Here is a 20,537-nt window from a genome sequence, read left to right on the forward strand (position 1 = left end):
GGCCAATAGAAGTTCTGCATAATATGTCTCTTTGTACATTTTATGCCCATATGACCTGCAGAGGGAATATCATGGGCTATGGCTAGAAGTGGCAGAGGGTAGGCTTTAGACACTACCAACTGCTGTACCCTCTCACCTTCTAGCCCTCCCTCAGGGGTCCTCTCTCTATACTGTAACCCTTTGTCCCAGTATACAGATTCCTCCTTCCCTTGACAATCAGGTCCCTCACTAGCTACCTGCCTCAGGCCTTGCAAGGTATGGTCTGAGAGCTGCACTTGTCTCAATTCTCTCTTTGTAATCCTTTCCAGCTCTCCTTCCACAGGAAGTCTGACATCTTCTGACAGTGGTGTCTCACTGTCAGCCTGGATGCTACTACTCACCTCTACCTTTGCAGTCACTCTGTCCAAGGGAACATCAGTACCCACAAGCAGCTGTGACTCCTCTTCAGTCTCACTGCTACAATTTAGCTTCCTCCCTGAAGTAACCACCTCACCAGTCCTGGCTGCAAGTATGTGGTTGGTCTGGGTCTCCCACAGGCTACCAGACCCACATGCTTGTCTCGAAGCCTGACTGCATGTAACTGCATTAGCACATGGTACTGCCTCAAACAAATCCTTCCCTATCAAGACATCTGCAGGATGGTAGTTCAGTACCCTTGTTGTCTCAAGACAACCTACTATTGGCATTTTGTCTTTCCCACTTACTGGCTCTCTCACCTTTTGTTCCCCACCTTGCCTCCCTGGACACCTGTATGCCACATGGCCCCATTGGTTACATTCAAAACATTTAACCCTAGGTCCTGGACCTGTACCTGGACTAGTGGCTTCCCCTGCTACTGGCAGATTCTGTTGGGGCAGTCTGTGCTGTCCACCATGGGTTCCTTTAGACCCATAAGCAGTACTGGGGGTCCCTTTCCCGTGCAGGGATGCCCTACTTGCTAGGTATATGTCTCCCTTCTTCCCCAACTCATCTGAAGTAGCACATTGTCTGTCAGCTAACCAGATCCTCATGTCCTCAGGCAAAGTGCTAAGGACTTGTTCCCTCAACAAAATGTCTGCCAGCCCTTCAAAAGTGGTGACCTGACATCCACTCACCCACCTATGAAAATAAGTGCTCACTTCAGCAACATATTCACACAAACTTTCATTTGTCTTGCATCTATGCTCACAAAACTTTTTCCTATATGTTTCAGGTGTTAGCGTAAACAATTCTAACAAATGATTTTTAACAGCAGTATAATCAAAATATTCACAATCAGCAAGTTTAGGGGGTCAGGAAACGTACCCAGAACCTACATGCTACACTTAAAGAAATCCCAATCCCTCAGAGACACACACGCCAGGGATCTAAACCTTGTCATCACAATGAACAAAACATGCTGGAGGGATAGGTTCCTGACCCAGAGACTCCTCAGACTCTGGAATAGACTGCCCATACATGTCAAGCAGAGCACCTCTTTGGTCCTCTTCAAAAGGAACCTTGATGATTGGATGAGAGATAGGAAATTCACCCTGGGGATCACATCAGTCACCCTGCTAGACAGGGGTCCAGGGAAGTAAATACTGTGGGAAGAAATAGCCAGGGAATTGTTATGGCTAGGCTTGTATAGACCCTAGGGCTGATAACCTAGTACCAACCTATGAACCTTTGGTCAACATCATACTGTTTACATACTCTCTCAAACATATGAATGAAACTATCAAAATGATCCCCCTCTTTAAACTGCGGAAGAAATTTACTGACCTTTTGTGCTTCTGAGGTCCAGTTACTCCCTTCCAGATTACCTCCATGACTGTAGTGAAGAGTCAGCATCTCATTATCATGCTGCCTCTGCCTCTCCTTTACTCAGCTTCCAGGCATAGCAGTTTCTCATTCTCCTCAGCCTGCAGATGTCTCAGTCTTTCAGCTGCTTCTGTTTCCAAATGCCTGTCCTCCAACTCAAGTCTCTTTAGCTCCAGATGGATTTTTAAGTCCTCTGCAGAAAGGTTGAGCTGTCCATACTCTGAGGGAGGTACATCTCAACTGCCAGTCTGGTCATCCTCCTGGTTGCTGTTTTCTGATGCAGCTGTTACCAAATCTGCAATCATGTCTGCCTTAGTCAGGTTTCCATGCACCAGTCCTCTAGCCTGGCACATCTCAGCCAGCTGGCTCTTTGTCAGATTTCCGTACTCTTCTGCTGACATGCAACCTGCTCTTTATGACTAACTAAGCTAACAAAAGAAATAAAACAATTGTGATCTGAACTCTGAGTATTCACTGCATGGCTGATTTAGAGTACAAAACACCTTCAGTGATCACTGTACACAAGCTACAGGAATTCACTCTACCCACACCACTACAATCCATTTAGTATTTGCCAACCAATTAATATGTGGTATGGATATCCCACCACTACCAAACAATTAATATGTGATGCCCGTGCACTGACCCAGCAATCAAGAAGCCTCAATCCTCACCACTAACACCACTGAGGGGCATCCATATAGGGAAAGGATAATAAATACATGCACAGTAAAGTACAATTTCCCTTAGGAGCACACAGAGATCGCAGTCAGTCTGGGGATGGTTTCTCCCTTTCTCTCAAGGTCTCCAATAAGAGTCCCCACTGGCACAGCTATAGGGTCCAGATCTCAACCTAGTGGGCAAGCTAAAACCTCCAGCACCCTCTCTGTCCAACCAGTGCTTCATGTCCCTGCCCAAGTAGCTGACACAAACACACTTTGAGATATGAGTTATATACAATCATACAGACACTCCTGGGGAAGACTGGCACAGGTTCTCCAGCTGTGCCCCTATTCTGCCCAGTCTAAAAGGTAGTACTAGCTGCCACCACCCACTAATATCAGCTACTCAAAAGTCCTTCTGAAAGGCTGTCCAATTATTACTGTGAAATATTATTATCCAAATGGTGTGTGAATGAACAGTCAAAGCTTATTTGAGTGACTTGGTATAGTATCACTATACACATGCAATGTACTCTAGAGCTTAAATTAACTTTACATAAAACAGCCACAGTTGAAAGGTTTACAAATATGTAATAATAAATAATAAAACACAAGACAATACTTCTTACTACACAGTGCTAGTCAAGAGTTCAGAGATCACAGAGAAATACTTAAAATAATACTGTAGAAAAGTTCTGATATCACAGAAAAACACAGTGTAAACTTCATAATTCCTAGCTATTTCTAAGAGAAGACACAGTTCTAAATAACTTACATATAGAGCAAAGCAGTGCTGGTGATGTTGGATGTTCTCAAGACAAAATGCTCTGAGCTCTCTGGTTCTCTCTCTTTAAATTGATAACACAGAGCTGTTTCACATGACATCATTCTTCACACTTCTCTGGTGTTCCCAGGCTAACAGAAACAACATTTACATTCTTTACACCTGGTCAGAAACCAGAGCAATAAAGGAGATTTATACCTGCAAATTCTAGCCATTAACTCTGGTCTTAAAACAATAGGCAGGGTGCCTCCCTCTAGACATACTGGCTTCGAATTTTGACATCAAAGACAGTCATGAAATGCTTGACTTAGCTTTCTTACAGCAGAGTGCACTGCTGTTACATTTTTGCAGTTCAATATCCAATGCAGTCTTTTCACATTTAAGAGAACAAGCCTGTGGCTTACATTAATATTTACAAATGACAGAATTATCTACAGAATTCTATATGGCTAGGCTGGCAGCCTTCACCTATCTTGCATCTCTCCTGGAAGCGCCAAACTAGTTTTCAAGTGACCCTTGAAATGCTGCTTGAGAGGGTTGGGTATATCTGGTATACTTTTGCCCCATTCCTGTCTTGAGCCCATTTGTGTTGGCATTGATAATCCCACTGCAGTGCTATGCTGACATAGCACCCTAGGCTCCATCTTCACAACCCAGCATTTTGCTGCCTGGCTCTGTTCTTCCTTGTCAGAGTCTGTATGAGGGCAGCTTATGGTACTATAAGTGGGGACTAACTTTCCTTAGTACCCTGGTGTCCCTAAAAATGCCCTCACCTGCTTTTTGGTAACAGGTGCAGGCCATGCCTGAATGGCTTCTACTTTGGCAGGTTCTGGCCTGATCTTACCACTCCCCACTCTATGTCCCAGGTAGGAGACCTCTGCCATACCCACCTGAAATTTGCTCGGCTTAATGGTCAACCCTGCCCTATGTAGTCTGCCCAGCACCTTACTGACATGTTGAAGGTGCTCTTGCCAGGAATGGCTGTAGATGGCAATATTATCTAGGTAAGCAAGGGCAAACCCTCCTGCTAGGATATGATCTACCAGCCCCTGGAAAGTTGCTGGGACATTTTTCATCCTAAAAGGCATCTTTGTCAACTCATACAAGCCAAAAGGAGTCACAAAGGCTAACCTCTTTCTATCACTGGGAGTCAAGGGCTCCTGCCAGTAACCCTTGGTAAGATCAATAGTTGTTAGATACTTAGCCCCCCCCCCACCCAGCTGCTCTAGGTCCTCATCTGTCCTAAGCATGAGGTAAGCTTTTGACTCTGTGTGACTATTTAATTTCCTGTAATCCACACAGAATTTGGTGCTGCCATCTTTCCTTGGCACCAGCACCACTGGGGAGGCTCAGGGACTGTTGGACTCTTGAATCACCCCTAGTTCAACCTTATCTTGCCTTAGCCTCCCTCCAGAATCTGTTTGACTCTCTCAGGCACCCTATAAGGGGCTTGCCTAATAGGCCTTTGGGGTCCGGTATCCACCTGGTGCTGCACCAGGTGGGTGTGCCCTGGTTTCCCAGTAAACATGTACCCAAACACCTGTAACACTGCTTAGATTTCTCGAATCTGGATAGGAGATAGCTGATGGGACATTGCTACCCTTTCCACTGGAGGTGTCAGTCCGAGCTTTACTGAGGAGAGATCAGTCTGCAGATCTCCCTCAGACTCTCTCTCTGCAATCCACTGCAAATGCTCAGCACAAGGGCCTCCCTATCATGGTAAGGTTTTGTCATGTTAACATGGTAAAATTTGTGCCCCTGCCTCCTGCCTAACAGTTAAACCATGTAGCTAACATCACTTACCTTTCTTACACACCACCTTGAGGCCCTCTCAAACAAGCTGCGCAGCTTATTTAGTAATCTGACAAGAATGAGAACCATTACCTGCTGCCCCACAGCATACTCTCTAGCTTGATCATTCCTGTCATACCACACTGTTTTCTGTTGTTGGGCTTCTGCCAGGTTCTCCTGGACCAAACTCATGAATTCCCTGAGCCTTGTCCTGAGGTTTAGGATATATGCCACAACAGACTCCTTGTGAGGTTCATACTCACCTTCCCACTCATCTCGAATTAAATTTAGAGGTCTCCTCAACCTATGCCCATAAAGCAACTCAAAGGGTGAAAAACCTGTGGATTCCTGGGAAACCTCTCTGTAAGCAAACAACAGATGGGGCAAATATTTGTCCCATTCCGTCTTAAACTGGTCTGCAAATGCCCATAGCATGGACTTGATTGTATAGTTTAACCTCTCAACCAGACCATTAGTCTGGGGATGGTAGGGGGTGGTCTTCATGTGCTTCACCCACAGAACTTCCACAGACAAGCCAGCAGGTCTGACATGAAATTGTCACCTCTGTCAGTCAGTATTTTTTTGGGAAACCTACCCTGCTGAAAATTTCTAACAAAGCATTTGCCACCTTTTCCACCTCAATGGAGGACAGAGCCACTGCCTCAGGGTATCTTGTAGCATAGTCTACTACCACTAGGATATACTTTTTCCCTGTGGATCTTAGGATACTCAGAGGTCCCATAGTATCCATAGCTACCCTCTGGGAAATGGCTTCCTCAATCGACAGGCAAGGAAGGCATCAAAGGAACTCTCACCTTGTCTCCTGCCTTGCCTACCTTTTGGCACTGTTCTGGGAATTCTGCGGTACCCTGTTACATCTCTACAAAATTCTAGGCCAATAGAAGTTCTTGCATAATATGTCTCTTTGTACATTTTATACCCATATGACCTACAAAGGGAATATCATGGGCTAGGAGCTAGAAGTGGCAGAGGGTAGGCTACAAGGCACTTCAACTGCTGTACCCTCTCACCCTTGGCCCTCTCCTCAGGGGTCCTCTCTCCTGCATACTGTAACCCCTTTGTCCCAGTATACAGATTCCTCCGCTTCCCTTGACAATCAGGTCCCTCTCTCCACTAGCTACCTGCCTCCAGGCCTTACAGGTAGCAAGGTCTGAACAAGGCGGTGATTGCTTATCTCAATTCTCTCTTTGTAATCCTTCCAGCTCTCCTTCCACAGGAAAAGTCTGACATCTTCCTGACAGTGGTGTCTCACTGTCCAGCCTGGATCACTACTACTCACCTCTACCTTTTCAGTCACATCTGTCCAAGGGGAACATCCAGTACCCACAAGCAGCTGTGGCTCCTCTTCAGTCTCCCACTGCTACAATTTAGCTTCCTCCTGAAATGTAACCACCTCACCAGTCCTGGCTGCAGAGTATGTGGATTTGGTCTGGGTCTCCCACAGAGCTACCAGACCCACATGCTTAGTCTCGAATGCCAGCTGAAGCTGCATGCTAACTACATTAGCACATGGTACTGCCTCAAACAAATTCTTCCATTATCAAGACATCTGCAGGATGGTGGTTCAATGCCCTTGTTGTCTCAAGAACCCAACCTACTATTGGCATTTTGTCTTTCCCTTACTGGCTATCCTCACCTTTTGTTTCCCCACCTTGCACACTCCCTGGACACCTGTATGCCACATGGCCCCGTGGATTTACATTCAAAACCTTATTTAACCCTAGGTCCTGGACCTGTTACCTGGACTAGTGGCTTCCCACTGCTACTAACTTGGATTCTGTTGGGGCAGTCTGTTGCCTTACCATGGGTTCCTTTAGACCCATAAGCTGTACCTGGGGTCACTTTCCCATGCAGGGATACCCTGCTTGCTAGATATATGTCTCCCTTCTTCCCAACTCATCTGAAGTAGCACATTTGTCTGTCCCAGCTAACTTGAGATCACACCATGTCCTCCAGGCAGAAGTGCTACTGGGACTTGTTCCCTCACCAAAAGGTCTGCCCAGCCCAGCCTTCAAAAGTGGTGACCTGACATCCACTCACCCACCTATGAAAATAAGTGCTCACTTCAGCAACATATTCACACAAACTTTTTTACATTTGTCTTGCATCTATGCTCACAAAACTTTTTCCTATATGTTTCAGGCGTTAAGCGTAAACAAATTCTAACAAATGATTTTTTGTAACAGCAGTATAATCAAAATATTATTCACAATCAGCAAGTTTGGGGGTCAGGAAGCGTGCGTGCAGGAGCCTAACACCATGCTACACTTAAAAAGAAAGTCCCCAATCCCTCAGAGACACCACTTCGAGAATCTAAACCTTGTCATCACAATGAACAAAACATGCTGGAGGGATAGGACCACCTGAGCCCTAGAGACTCCTCAGACTCTGGAATAGACTGTGCCATACATGTCAAGCATGTGAGCACCTCTTTGGTCCTCTTCAAAGGAACCTTGATGATTGGATGAGAGAGATAGGAGGGAAATTCACCCTAGGGGATCACATCAGTCACCCCTGCTAGACAGGGGTCCAGGGGAAGTAAATACTGTGGGAAGAAATAGCCAGAAATTTGTGGCACAAACTGGCAAACTATAGAACCCTAGGGCTGGCCAATGGCCTGGTACCAACCCTATGAACCTTTGGTCAACATCACTTACTGTTTATACTCTCTCAAACATATGAATGAAACTATCAACAAATGATCCCCTCTTTAAACTGCGGAAGAAATTTACTGACCTTTTTTTTTGTGCTTCTGAGGTCCAGTTGCACTCCCTTCGATTCCACTTCCATGACTGTAGTGAAGAGTCAGCATCTCATTATCATGCTGCCTCTGCCTCTCCTTTACTCAGCTTCCAGGCATAGCAGTTTCTCATTCTCCTCAGCCTGCAGATGTCTCAGTCTTTCAGCTTCTGTTTCCAAATGCCTGTCCTCCAACTCAAGTCTCTTTAGCTCCAGATGGATTTTTAAGTCCTCTGCAGAAAGGTTGAGCTGTCAATACTCTGAGGGTGGTACATCTCAACTGCCAGTCTGGTCATCCTCCTGGTTGCTGTTTTCTGATGCAGCTGTTACCAAATCTGCAATCATGTCTGCCTTAGTCAGGTTTCCATGCACCAGTCCTCTAGCCTGGCACATCTCAGCCAGCTGGCTCCTTGTCAGATTTCCGTACTCTTCTGCTGACATGCAACCTGCTCTTCCTGACTAACTAAGCTAACAAAAGAAATAAAACAATTGTGATCTGAACTCTGAGTATTCACTGCGTGGCTGATTTAGAGTACAAAACACCTTCAGTGATCACTGTACACAAGCTACAGGAATTCACTTTACCCACACCACTACAAGCCATTTAGTATTTGCCAACCAATTAATATGTGGTATGGATATCCCGCCACTACCAAACAATTAATATGTGATGCCCGTGCACTGACCCAGCAATCAAGAAGCCTCAATCCTCACCACTAACACCAGTGAGGGGCATCCATATAGGGAAAGGATAATAAATACACGCACAGTAAAGTACAATTTTCCTTAGGAGCACACAGAGATCGCAGTCAGTCTGGGGATGGTTTCTCCCTTTCTCTCAAGGTCTCCAATAAGAGTCCCCACTGGAACAGCTATAGGGTCCAGATCTCAGCCTAGTGGGCAAGCTAAAACCTCCAGCACCCTCTCTGTCCAACCAGTGCTTCATGTCCCTGCCCAAGTAGCTGACACAAACACACTTTGAGATATGAGTTATATACAATCATACAGACACTCCTGGGGAAGACTGGCACAGGTTCTCCAGCTGTGCCCCTATTCTGCCCAGTCTAAAAGGTAGTACTAGCTGCCACCACCCACTAATATCAGCTACTCAAAAGTCCTTCTGAAAGGGTGTCCAATTATTACTGTGAAATATTATTATCCAAATGGTGTGTGACTGAACAGTCAAAGCTTATTTGAGTGACTTGGTATAGTATCACTATACACATGCAATGTACTCTAGAGCTTAAATTAACTTTACATAAAACAACCACAGTTGAAAGGTTTACAAATATGTAATAATAAATAATAAAACACAAGACAATACTTCTTACTACACAGTGCTAGTCAAGAGTTCAGAGATCACAGAGAAATACTTAAAATAATACTGTAGAAAAGTTCTGATATCACAGAAAAACACAGTCTAAACTTCATAATTCCTAGCTATTTCTAAAAGAAGACACAATTCTAAATAACTTACATATAGAGCAAAGCAGTGCTGGTGATGTTGGATGTTCTCAAGACAAAATGCTCTGAGCTCTCTGGTTCTCTCTCTTTAAATTGATAACACAGAGCTGTTTCACATGACATCATTCTTCACACTTCTCTGGTGTTCCCAGGCTAACAGAAACGACATTTACATTCTTTACACCTGGTCAGAAACCAGAGCAATAAAGGAGATTTATACATACAAATTCTAGCCATTAACTCTGGTCTTAAAACAATAGGCAGGGTGCCTCCCTCTAGACATACTGGCTTTGAATTTTGACATCAAAGACAGTCATGAAATGCTTGACTTAGCTTTCTTACAGCAGAGTGCACTGCTGTTACATTTTTGCAGTTCAATATCCAATGCAGTCTTTTCACATTTAAGAGAACAAGCCTGTGGCTTACATTAATATTTACAAATGACAGAATTATCTACAGAATTCTATATGGCTAGGCTGGCAGCCTTGACCTATCTTCACACCCTTTCCAAGAGGTACACAGGTTGAATCCCTGGGGTGAATATGGTCATCCTCCAATCGTCCATAGTGCATTGGAAGACGGCTAATAAAGTGTTCTCTTTGACATGAAGTGGGAGTCAGTTCCAAAGGTGTGTTAATCTCTGGGACAACAATCTGTCCCTCTGGGAGATTTTATTAATGTTATACACCAGGTTAAGGACTTTAGAGTGAGTAACCTGTGTACCATTTGACTTATGAATATGCAGCATTCCCAATAAAGCAGGGTCAGAGATTGCCTCATATGCAAGGCACACATTACCTCTGAGTAGCCTCTATGAAACAGAATAAAATGAAAGTAATTTCAAATGATCCAAATAGAACAGATGCCGAAGACCTTGATTTTTCCTTGGGAGGGACTTTGTGTTCTCTCCAATTGCTGTAGGTGCTTGAAAAGGTACATACCAAAAGGGCCATTGTACTCAATCAGTGCCCTGTTGAGGGAAGAGTACAAGGAGGTTACAACTATCTTTTTTCTGGAAACAATGCTCTTACCTATGACATGAGCAAGATAGAATGCCCTGTGTGCTCAGGCCTCTGACCACTGAGTGCGTAAGTAAGGTGTTGCTATTGATTTGGTAGTTAGCAGGGACATCCCTGTCACCAAAAGGAGTGATATTAAATTTTTTTTTGTATTGAGTTTAAGGTCATGACTTTCACACCAATCATTTGTTTGTGTAAGACCATCTTGCAGGATGTTGACATCATTTGGAGATTCTATGACCACACCCAGTTTGTAGTCATCAGCAAACGTTGTCAGCCACAGACCTTTAGTTTTTGCTTGTACTTCAGAGAAGTAGATTCCAAACAGTACAGGTCCCAGGACTGAACCTTGTGGAACATCACTGATTACATGTCTGCTATTGGAGGAGGATTCCCCTATTTTGACTATAAGAGTTCTATCAGTGAGCCAGTTAGCAACCCATCTAATGATATAACACTTGATGCTTACTTGGGTGAGTTTGTCTATGATGCCAGAGTGAGGGATACTGTCAAAAACTTTAGCTAAGTCCAGGTAGGCTGTAGGTACAGATATCGCCACATGCAGGGCTGTTGTGGCTGTCTCAAAGAAGTCCACCAGGTTTAACAGGCATGGTCTGCCTTTGACAAATCCATACTGAGTACAGTGAAGTTTTTGGTGATTACCTATATCTTTGTTGATAAGGTCCATGATGATTTGGTCCATGGCCTTGCAGATAAGGCTAGTTAGGCTAATAGGTCTATAGTTCCCAGGGTAAGTGGATGCACCTCCTTTGTGCAAGGGAATAATGGTGTCTGTTTTCCATTCATCTGGTATGAAGCTAGTGCTTACTATGTGATTGAAAAGAGTACCCAATGTTGTGGCTAATTCATGTTAGAGCCCATGTAGGATGCAGCCTGGGATGTTATCAGGTCTTATAGATGCTGTGTTTTTGGCCTTACAGAGGGCATTTACAGCTTACTCTTTAGAGATACAAGGTAGGGGACAGGTGGTAGGGATGTCATGGGGTATATGTGGCAGGGATAGGGGAGTGAAGTTGTCAAAGAACCTGTTGGACAACAGGTTAGTTATGTCCACAGGCCCAAGTATATGTGGTAGCATTAAATAATAGTGTGGCACAAATCTGGGCCTTTCCTTTTAGGTTACAAATATGACTAGAGAATGCGTTGTGGTTGTCCTTTGTTGAGGAAGCTAATTTGGACTCACAGTTTGATTTGGAGGACTTCACAAGACTTCTTATTGTCTTGTTTAAGCTGAGGCGGGGGGTGTTTTCAGTTTAGGTGGGCTCCCTCCCTCTTAGTCTTAGACAGCAATTTCTTCCATTTACTGTAAAGCCTGTTAATGGCAGTTGTCCACCAGGCAGGTTTGCTCTTCCTTGAGGAGCTTGTTTTGGTCCTATCAGGTACAGCAGAGTCAGTGCAGTTATACAGGTATTTGTATAAAGCATTGCTGTAGAGCTCGCCATAGTTGCCAGTTCCAGCTGAGGGAAAAAGTCCAGAGAAGCTATTTATTCCATCCTGTAAGAGGTTCTAATCTGTTTTGGAGAATATTTTCATGTAGTTACTGCTAGGGGGAGGACAAATGTGACAGCTTCTTTGAATGAGACAGATTTGTGGTCAGCTCTCACCAGGGAGGAACTCACAGTGGTGGTGCTACAGTGGTCCCCCATATTGTTAAGCACAATATCCAGGATGTTGGCTCCCCTTGTGTGGGTGTTAACCAGCTGGTCCAGGCCATTGCAGTTAATGAAGATGAGGAACCTTTGGGCAAGTGAGTATGATCAAGAGTAATCTACTCCGTCAATGGATATGTAGTTAAGGTCACACAAAACCATGGTTTTCTGATATATCTTGATAGAATCAAGTACATGCAAACAAGCAGAGGGGGTGTTCTGATTCATGAAGGGGGTCCTGTAGCTGGCAATGACTTGACTAGGAGCCCTACAAATAGTTAATTGCGCCTGACGTGTCTCCAGAGAGCCATACTACTTAACCAGTCTGGATGTGTATTTATCTTTAAAGAATAGTGATACACTGCCCCCATTATTTTTCATGCCATCAGTATCAGGTGTGAATGTGTGGAAGGAGGTTTAACCCAATATGGCTGGGGTGCTCTCCACAGCCTTGATCCAGGTCTTTGTGACTTCACAAATGTCTGCATCTTCCAAGGTGTGGACAGCTTCCAGTGAGTGCAGTTTCATGATGAGACTCCTACCGTTTAGCTGTATAACCTTGAGTTTGTTTTTTGATGCGGTTTTTACTTTGGGAATTTTGTCTTTGAGACACCACCTAAAAATGGCACTATGGGGGTGGCAAGAACCTTGGCCAGTAGTAGCCGAAATCCATGGGGTGAAAAATGAAGACCATCTCTGGCAAAAGACTGAGGTCTCATCCCAGGCTGACATATACTGTATCCCCTTAGAATGACACAGGACACTAAACTAATTATGGAGGTCAATCATTTTCTGTTTGTATTGAGGCATCTTTGTAGTTGAAGGTAAAATTCTGCATAGGGTTAGGGACATACCTGGCTGAGACACGTAGTCTGAGAGTTCAGTCATGTGTCTCTTCCTATAGTCCAGATAGGTACGTCTAAAGTCAGTCACACCAACATTGACTATGACGGAGTCATAACAGTACTTACTGTTGGGAGACTTGTGTGCATGTGTGATATGACATATTGCGGCACCTGACAGACAGTGGACTGTGGCCTTTTCCTTATCCAGTCTGGTGAGAGGGACATCAGTGTATCTCACGATGGAATCACCTATGACTGATATGTTTGATTTTGTGTATTTCTTAGGTGTTTAACCAGGGAGAAACTGGTGCATGAGCTATTATGTGTAATATGTTCTGTAGATAAAGAATTATGTGTAGTGTGCTTGTGTTTGAGTTTTGGAGGTCTCTGGTGTGTAAATATGTCTCTGGTAATGACCTTTGCATATGTAGATATGTCTGATGTGGGTTTGGGTGGAGTAGGAGGTGAGGTGAGTATGCTGGCAAATCACTCATTGTCATAGGTATTGACTAGTCATGACAGAGCATGGATTCAAGGTTCTTAATAGACTTGCATCTCCGACACATTGTGTTTGTGTGGTCTAGGAGTAGAGTGTTGGTGATGTTGTCCACATTTCTTCAACAGACACTGCTAATGCCATTAGCAATAGATTATTGCTTGTGTATATGTCACAACAGGTCATGGTTAGGCAGTGGCCTGACAGATGCTGAAATGTCAGATGTTATTACCTTCATGGTGTCATTCTAAGGTAAAACAGTACCTGACAGTGTGGGAAAACATGGTGGATTGAGTATGCTGCTTTGCCAGGCATATGGCAATTTCCTGAGCCATAATCCTGTTATTAGGCATGGTCACAATAGCAGACTTACTAATGTGACAATGTACAACTACAGCAAAGTAATGGTCATGCTGCTATCCCCTTGGTGTTCATAGACTCAAACACACTCTCTCTAGGCACTTTTTTCAGTGATGATGTGGATGTCCGTGCATGCACAAAAGACCTGCTCAGCTTTGCAGTAAGTACTTTGGCCTTGCAAGGCTACAATGCCTGTCAAACAACCAGACAGCAAATGGATGTTGTGTGAAATAATTTGGGACTACAGTTTGGTGTTCTGGGAACCTAAATGTACAGTATGATATACCTAGGAGTTCATCACATGAAGTATCTTTGTATGGGATGAAAGGGCTTATTATTGTTGGTAATTTTATTTTATTGTAATAAAAGTGTCAGCTTTGAACCTTTAGGAGAGTCGAATCAAGCATTTTTTTTCCTTGTTTATAGTTCATTTTGTTGTGCACATTCTTTGAATACCTAGGACATGCTGGAGGGCCAGGAACATCTCCCAAAGTTAGCCTCTCCTCCACGGCAGGCCTCACGTCTATGTCATGCAGATCACCTCCATTCTTCTTCTCTTTCGGCTGTTCCCATTAGGGGTCGCCACAGCAGATCATCTGTTTCCATTTCTTCTTGTCCTCTGCATATTGCTCTGTTACACCAGTCATCTGCATGTCCTCTCTCATCACATCCATAAACCTCATCTTAGGCCTTCCTCTTTTCCTCTTACCTGGCAGCTCCATCCTTAGCATCCTTTTCTCAATATACCCAGCATCCCTCCTCAGCACATGTCCAAACCAACGCAATCTTGCCTCTCTGACTTTTTCTCCAAACCATCCAACCTGAGCTGACCCTCTAATATACCAATTCCTAATCCTGTTCATCCTTGTCACACACAGTGCAAATCTTAACATCTTTAACTCTGCCACTTCCAGCTCTGACTCCTGCCTTTTTGTCAATACCACCATCTCCAACCCATACAACATAGCTAGTCTCACTACCCTTTTGTAGTCCATCCCTTTCACTCTTACTGGTACCCGTCTGTCACAAATCACTCCTGACACTCTTCTCTACCCATTCCACCCTGCCTGTACTCTCTTCTCCACCTCTCTTCCACACTCAACAGTACTCTGAACTGTTGATCCCAAGTACTTAAACTCATCCACCTTCACCAAGTCTACTCCCTGCATCCTCACCATTCTTCTATACTCCCTCTCATTCACACACACATATTCTGTCTTAGTCCTGCTGACCTTCATTCCTCTCCTCTCTAGAGCATATGTCCACCTTTCCAAGGTCTCCTCAACCTGGTCCCTACTCTCACTACAAATCACAATGTCATCTGCAAACATCATAGTCCATGGGGCCTCCTTTCTGATTTCATCTGTAAACCTGTCCATTACCATTGCAAATAAGAAAGGGCTCAGGGCTGATCCTTGATATAACCCCATCTCCACCTTAAATGCATCTGTCACTCCCACTGCAGACTTCACCACTGTCACACTACCCTTGTACATATCCTGTACCACTCTTACATACTTCTCTCCTGATTTCCTCATACAATACCACAACTTCTGTCTAGGCACCCTATCATATGCTTTCTCCAAGTCCACAAAGACACAATGCAACTCCTTCTGACCTTCTCTATATTTCTCCATCAACACTTTCAGAGCAAACATCGCATTGTAGTGCTCTTTTCCGGCATGAAACCATACTGCTGATCACTAATCATCACCTCCCTTCTTAACCTAGCTTCCACTAGTCTTTCCCATAACTTCAAGCTGTGACTGATCACTTTTATCCCTCTGTAGTTACTACAGCTCTGCACATCACCCTTATTCTTAAAAATAGGTACCAAAACACTTTTTCTCCACTCTTCAGGCATCCTCTGACTTTTCAAGATTTTTTTAAACAATCTGGTTAAAAACTCCACTGCCATTTCTCCTAAGCACCTCCATGCTTACACTGGCATGTCATCTGGACCAATAGCCTTTCTATTCTTCATCCTCTTCATAGCTGTCTGTACTTTCTCCTTGCTAATCTGTTTCACTTCCTGATTCACTACCCCCACATCATCCAACCTTCTCTCTCTCTCATTCTCTTCATTCATCAGCCCCTCAAAGTACTCTTTCCATCTGCTCAACACACTCTTCTCGCTTGTGAGTACATTTCCCCTCACTGTCCTTTATCACCCTTACCTGCTGCACATCTTTCCCAGCTCGGTCCCTCTGTCTAGCCAATCAATACAGGTCCTTTTCTCCGTCTTTAGTGTCCAACCTTTCATACAACTCTCCATATGCCTTATCCTTAGCCTTCACCACCTCTCTCTTTGCCATGCTCCTCATCTCCTTATACTCCTGTCTACTTTCTTCATCTCTCTGACAATCCCACTTCTTCGCCAGCATCTTCCTCTGTATACTCTTCTGTACTTCCTCATCCCACCACCAGGTCTCCTTGTCATCCTTCCTCTGTCCAGATGTCACACCAAGCACCTTTCTAGCTGTCTCCCTTACCATCTCTGCTGTAGTTACCCAGCTGTTCAGTACCTCTTCACTGCCCCCCCAGTGCCTATTTTAACTCTTCCCTGAACTCCACCTCACAATCACCCTTTTTCAACTTCCACCATTTGATCCTTGGCACTGCTCTCACACTTGTCCTCCTCTTCTTGATCACCAATGTCATCCTACAGATCACCATTCTATGCTGCCTAACTACAATTTCCCCTGTCACCACTTTTCAGTCTCCAATCTCCTTCAGACTGGCCCTCCTGCATAGGATATAATCCACCTGTGTGCACCTTCCTCCACTCTTGTACATCACCCTATGCTCCTCCCTCTTCTTAAAATACGTATTCATTACAGCCATGTCCATCCTTTTTGCAAAATCCACTATCATCTGACCTTCTGCATTCCTCTCCTTAACACCATACCTGCCCATCACTTCCTCATCCCCTCTGTTCCCTTCACCAATATGCCCATTGAAATCCGCTCCGATCACCAGTCTCTCATACTTGGGTACACTCACCACTTCATCCAACTCACTCCAAAATTTTTCTTTCTCATCCATCGCACACCCAACTTGTGGAGCATATGCACTAACAACATTCATCATTACAACATCAATTTCCAGCTTCATAAACATCACTCTATCCGACACTCTTTTCACTTCCAAAACACTCTTGGCATACTTTTCCTTCAGGATAACCCCTACCACATTTTTCCTCCCATTCACACCATGATAGAACAATTTGAACCAGTTTCCTAAACACCTGGCCTTACTTCCCTTCCATCTGGTCTCTTGCACACACAATATATCAACCTTCCTTCTCTCCATCATATCAGCTAGCTCTCTCCCTATACCAGTCATACTGCCAACATTCAAAGTTCCTACCCTCACTACTACACTCCTAACCTTCCTCCTCTCTTTCTGCTTTCAGGCACGCCTTCCCCCTCCTCTTCTCCTTTGGCCAACAGTAGCCCAATTTCTGCCAGCACCCTGTTGGCTAACAGTACTAGGGATGTTTGTTGTTAACCCGGGCCTCATCTGATCTGGTATGAAAATCTGTATTGTTGTCTGCATATGTTATTTGGCAGAGGTTTTACACCAGATGTCCTTCCTGACATAACCCTCCCCATTTATCCGGGCTTGGGACCGGCACGAATAAATGCACTGGCTTGTGTATTCCCAGTGGCAGGATCCATCATGCTGTTGAAGGGCAGGCTGCATGAATTGCTGTAAAACCATTAACTAACATGGATCACTGCCACTATGGGCCTTGCTTGAACAACCTTGGACATCTGTCACTGACATTTAACATTATATTGTCATGCAGGAGCTATGCTCCTAATTACCATCAGGTAAGCACCCTAGCCAAATCCAAGGAACCTCGGAATTCAAGGCATAATACATGCAAAACAGAACCGATTGGTCTGTTTGCTACTCAAGGCATCTACCTGGAAAAGGCTACAACAAGCCTACAGGCCCTTGTATCATCTGGGACAAGTGTGTGGATCAACAAACAGACTGTGGCCTGATTCTTATCTTGGGTGTGATGCTAACAGTTTGCTTCCTGTGAGATGAAAAGTAAAGGAGCATTGTATCCCAGCAGAGAGTGACCATTGTGAGACCAGCTGTTGTAGTAGCCAGGCATTAGCCATTCATGTGACTCCCCTCTTTTCAGCATTCTTCACAAGGTAATTCTTTGTTTTCAGTAAGCACTACTTGATTTGTATCTAACTTCAGAATAGCTGCCTAAATCCTTAAGTTTTCAGGGTGTAGGTATCAGTTTCTCCTCCAGAGTTTGGCATTGCTCTGTACAGACTCAGATAACTTGAGTGACATTTCTCCTGGGGAAGCATGATGGAACTTACTAAAATTTCGAGCTGCACACAGGACAATTAGCTCGCAGTGACAAGCACTGCCCCCATAGTTGCAAAACAGATACTTGTGACATTGATTGATATTCTCAATACAACTGTTTAATCAATAAAAAAGGGTCTGTTACCATAGATATGATCTTTCCCACTGGGACCATTAACTCCTTGGTGGATATGGGCATCCTGAGGCAATGGAGAAATCACCTCATGTTTACCGACAACCAGTTCATTCTCAAACAAACTGATATGGTATGTGAGAGATGTATTTACACAATGTCATTGTAGGCAAAGCTCTCACATGGCATTACTCCTAATGTCAGTATGGTAGTCCAGTAGTACACAAGCTGCACCCACCACACACAGTTTAAAGCAGACATATGCTGAGGCACTGAAATGTAACCTTCATAAATCACAAATATCTCATAGACAAAGTGCAGATAACAGATACCCTCAGCAGCCCCAGATGCACTCTGGAAAAACAACACACATATCAACACATACAGCTACATCTCATGGAGGTTCCACCAGTAAGCCCATAAGGCAGCCTAAAACACAATCCAACATTCTAGTCATTGCAGACTCCATTGTAAGACACACTGAGGTCCATCTCACCAAGATGAGTAAGGAGAAAGGCACGGTCAGTTACATATCAGGGCTAGGATCTGCCACATTATGCACACACTCATGTCATTGGACCACAAGTAATGCAAACACAATATGTCAGAGATGCAACTATATCATCATCCTGGAATACATGCTGTCTTGCACACCAGTCAGTACATATGACTGGTTGTCACCCTACACACTTCACTCAAGCCCACACCACACAAATCTACGTATGCAGAGGTCATCACCAGAAACATAAACACCAGATACCTCCAAAACACAAACACAAGCATGCTACACATAATACATCCAGTGCAGAACACAACACACATAATAGTTCTCACACCAGTGTCTCACCTGTCAAGCCCTTAAGGCAAAACACTGAAAGCAACATATTAGTCATAGACGATTCCAGTGTGAGACACACAGATGCTCCTCTCACCAGGCTGGATAAGGAGAAGGTCACAGTCTGCTGTCTTTCAGGTGTCAGGATCTGCCATACAACACATGCACTCATGTATTCCAAGAGCATGTACTGTGACTCTGAGATATTACATGTTGGTGTGAATGACTTGAGACGTACCTCTCTGGACTATATGAAGAAAGACATGACTGAACTCTTGGACTATGTGCCTCAGGCAGGTATGTCCCAAACCTTAAGCAGTATTTTACCTTCACCTAGAATGATGCCTCAATACAAACTGAGAATGATTGACCTCAATAATTACCTTAGTTTCTGTTGTCATTCTAAGGGGATACAGTATCTGTTGGCTTGGGATGACATGATCGACAGACCTCAATGTTTTGCAGAGATGGTCTTCATCTGTCACCCCTGGGATTTTGGCTATTGATCAAGCCTCTTGTCACCCCAGTAGTGCCCTTTTTATGCGGTGTCTCAAGGACAAAAGTCTAGATGTAAACACCCCATATAAAAACAACCTTAAAGTTATGCTGCTAAACGATAAGTGTCTTAACATGAAACTGCACTCACTGGAAGCAGGTCTCACCTTGGAAAACTTACACACTTTTGTAGTCAAGGAGACCTGAGTCACGGCTGTAGAGAGCACCCCAACCATATCTGGCTACACCTCCTTCCACATGTTCAGACCACAACCTGAAGACATGAAAACTACAAGAGATGGTGTATCAATATTCATTATGTATAAATACAATGCCAGATTGGTTAAACTGTTGGATTCCCTGGAGATACTTCAGGTACAATTAACTGTTGGTATGGCACCTATTCAGCTACAGGACTCCATCTATGACTCAGGACACACACTTTGTCTATTTGGATCTACTTGAATCTACCAAGATACATGCAAATACCCTGGCTTTGGGTGACTTTAACTAACCATCCATTGACTGGGTAATGTAGGCATGCTGTAACTCACTTTTCCAAAGGTTCCTCGACTTTGTTAACTCCAAGGCACTGGACCTGCTGATTGACACCCCCACAAGGGGTGTCAACATCCTGGATCTGGTGCTTACTAATCTGTGGGGCCACTCCAGCCCCATCACTGTGAGATCTCATAGGTTCATAGGTTCATAGGATGTTATTAGTCTATTGGCCTGGAGCCTAGCCAAGAATTTCTTCTATGTTCCCTCAAAATCAGCACCTGTTTCCCCTATCCAGCAGGGACACAGGTGGGATCCCAGAGGTATATTTTCTGTTTCCCATCCATTCATCCAGGTTCATATTAAAGAGGGCTAGAGAGGTTGACATAGAGAGGGAGTCTATTCCACAGATGGGGGAGTCTTTGGGACACAAATCTATCCCACCAACAAGTTCTGTTAATGTCACTGACCAGGTTAAGGCCTTCTGTGTGGGTTGTGCAAGGGGAGTTTGTCTTATGGATATGCAGCAACTCCATCAAGGCTGGGTCTGAAATGGCCTTGTATGCTAGACACAGGTCACCTCTGAGAAGTCTGTATGAGACTGA

The sequence above is a fragment of the Protopterus annectens genome, chromosome 14.part0 (genome assembly GCF_019279795.1).
Source record: "Protopterus annectens isolate FY-2018-M chromosome 14.part0, PAN1.0, whole genome shotgun sequence".
NCBI classification, from domain to species: Eukaryota; Metazoa; Chordata; order Ceratodontiformes; family Protopteridae; genus Protopterus; species Protopterus annectens.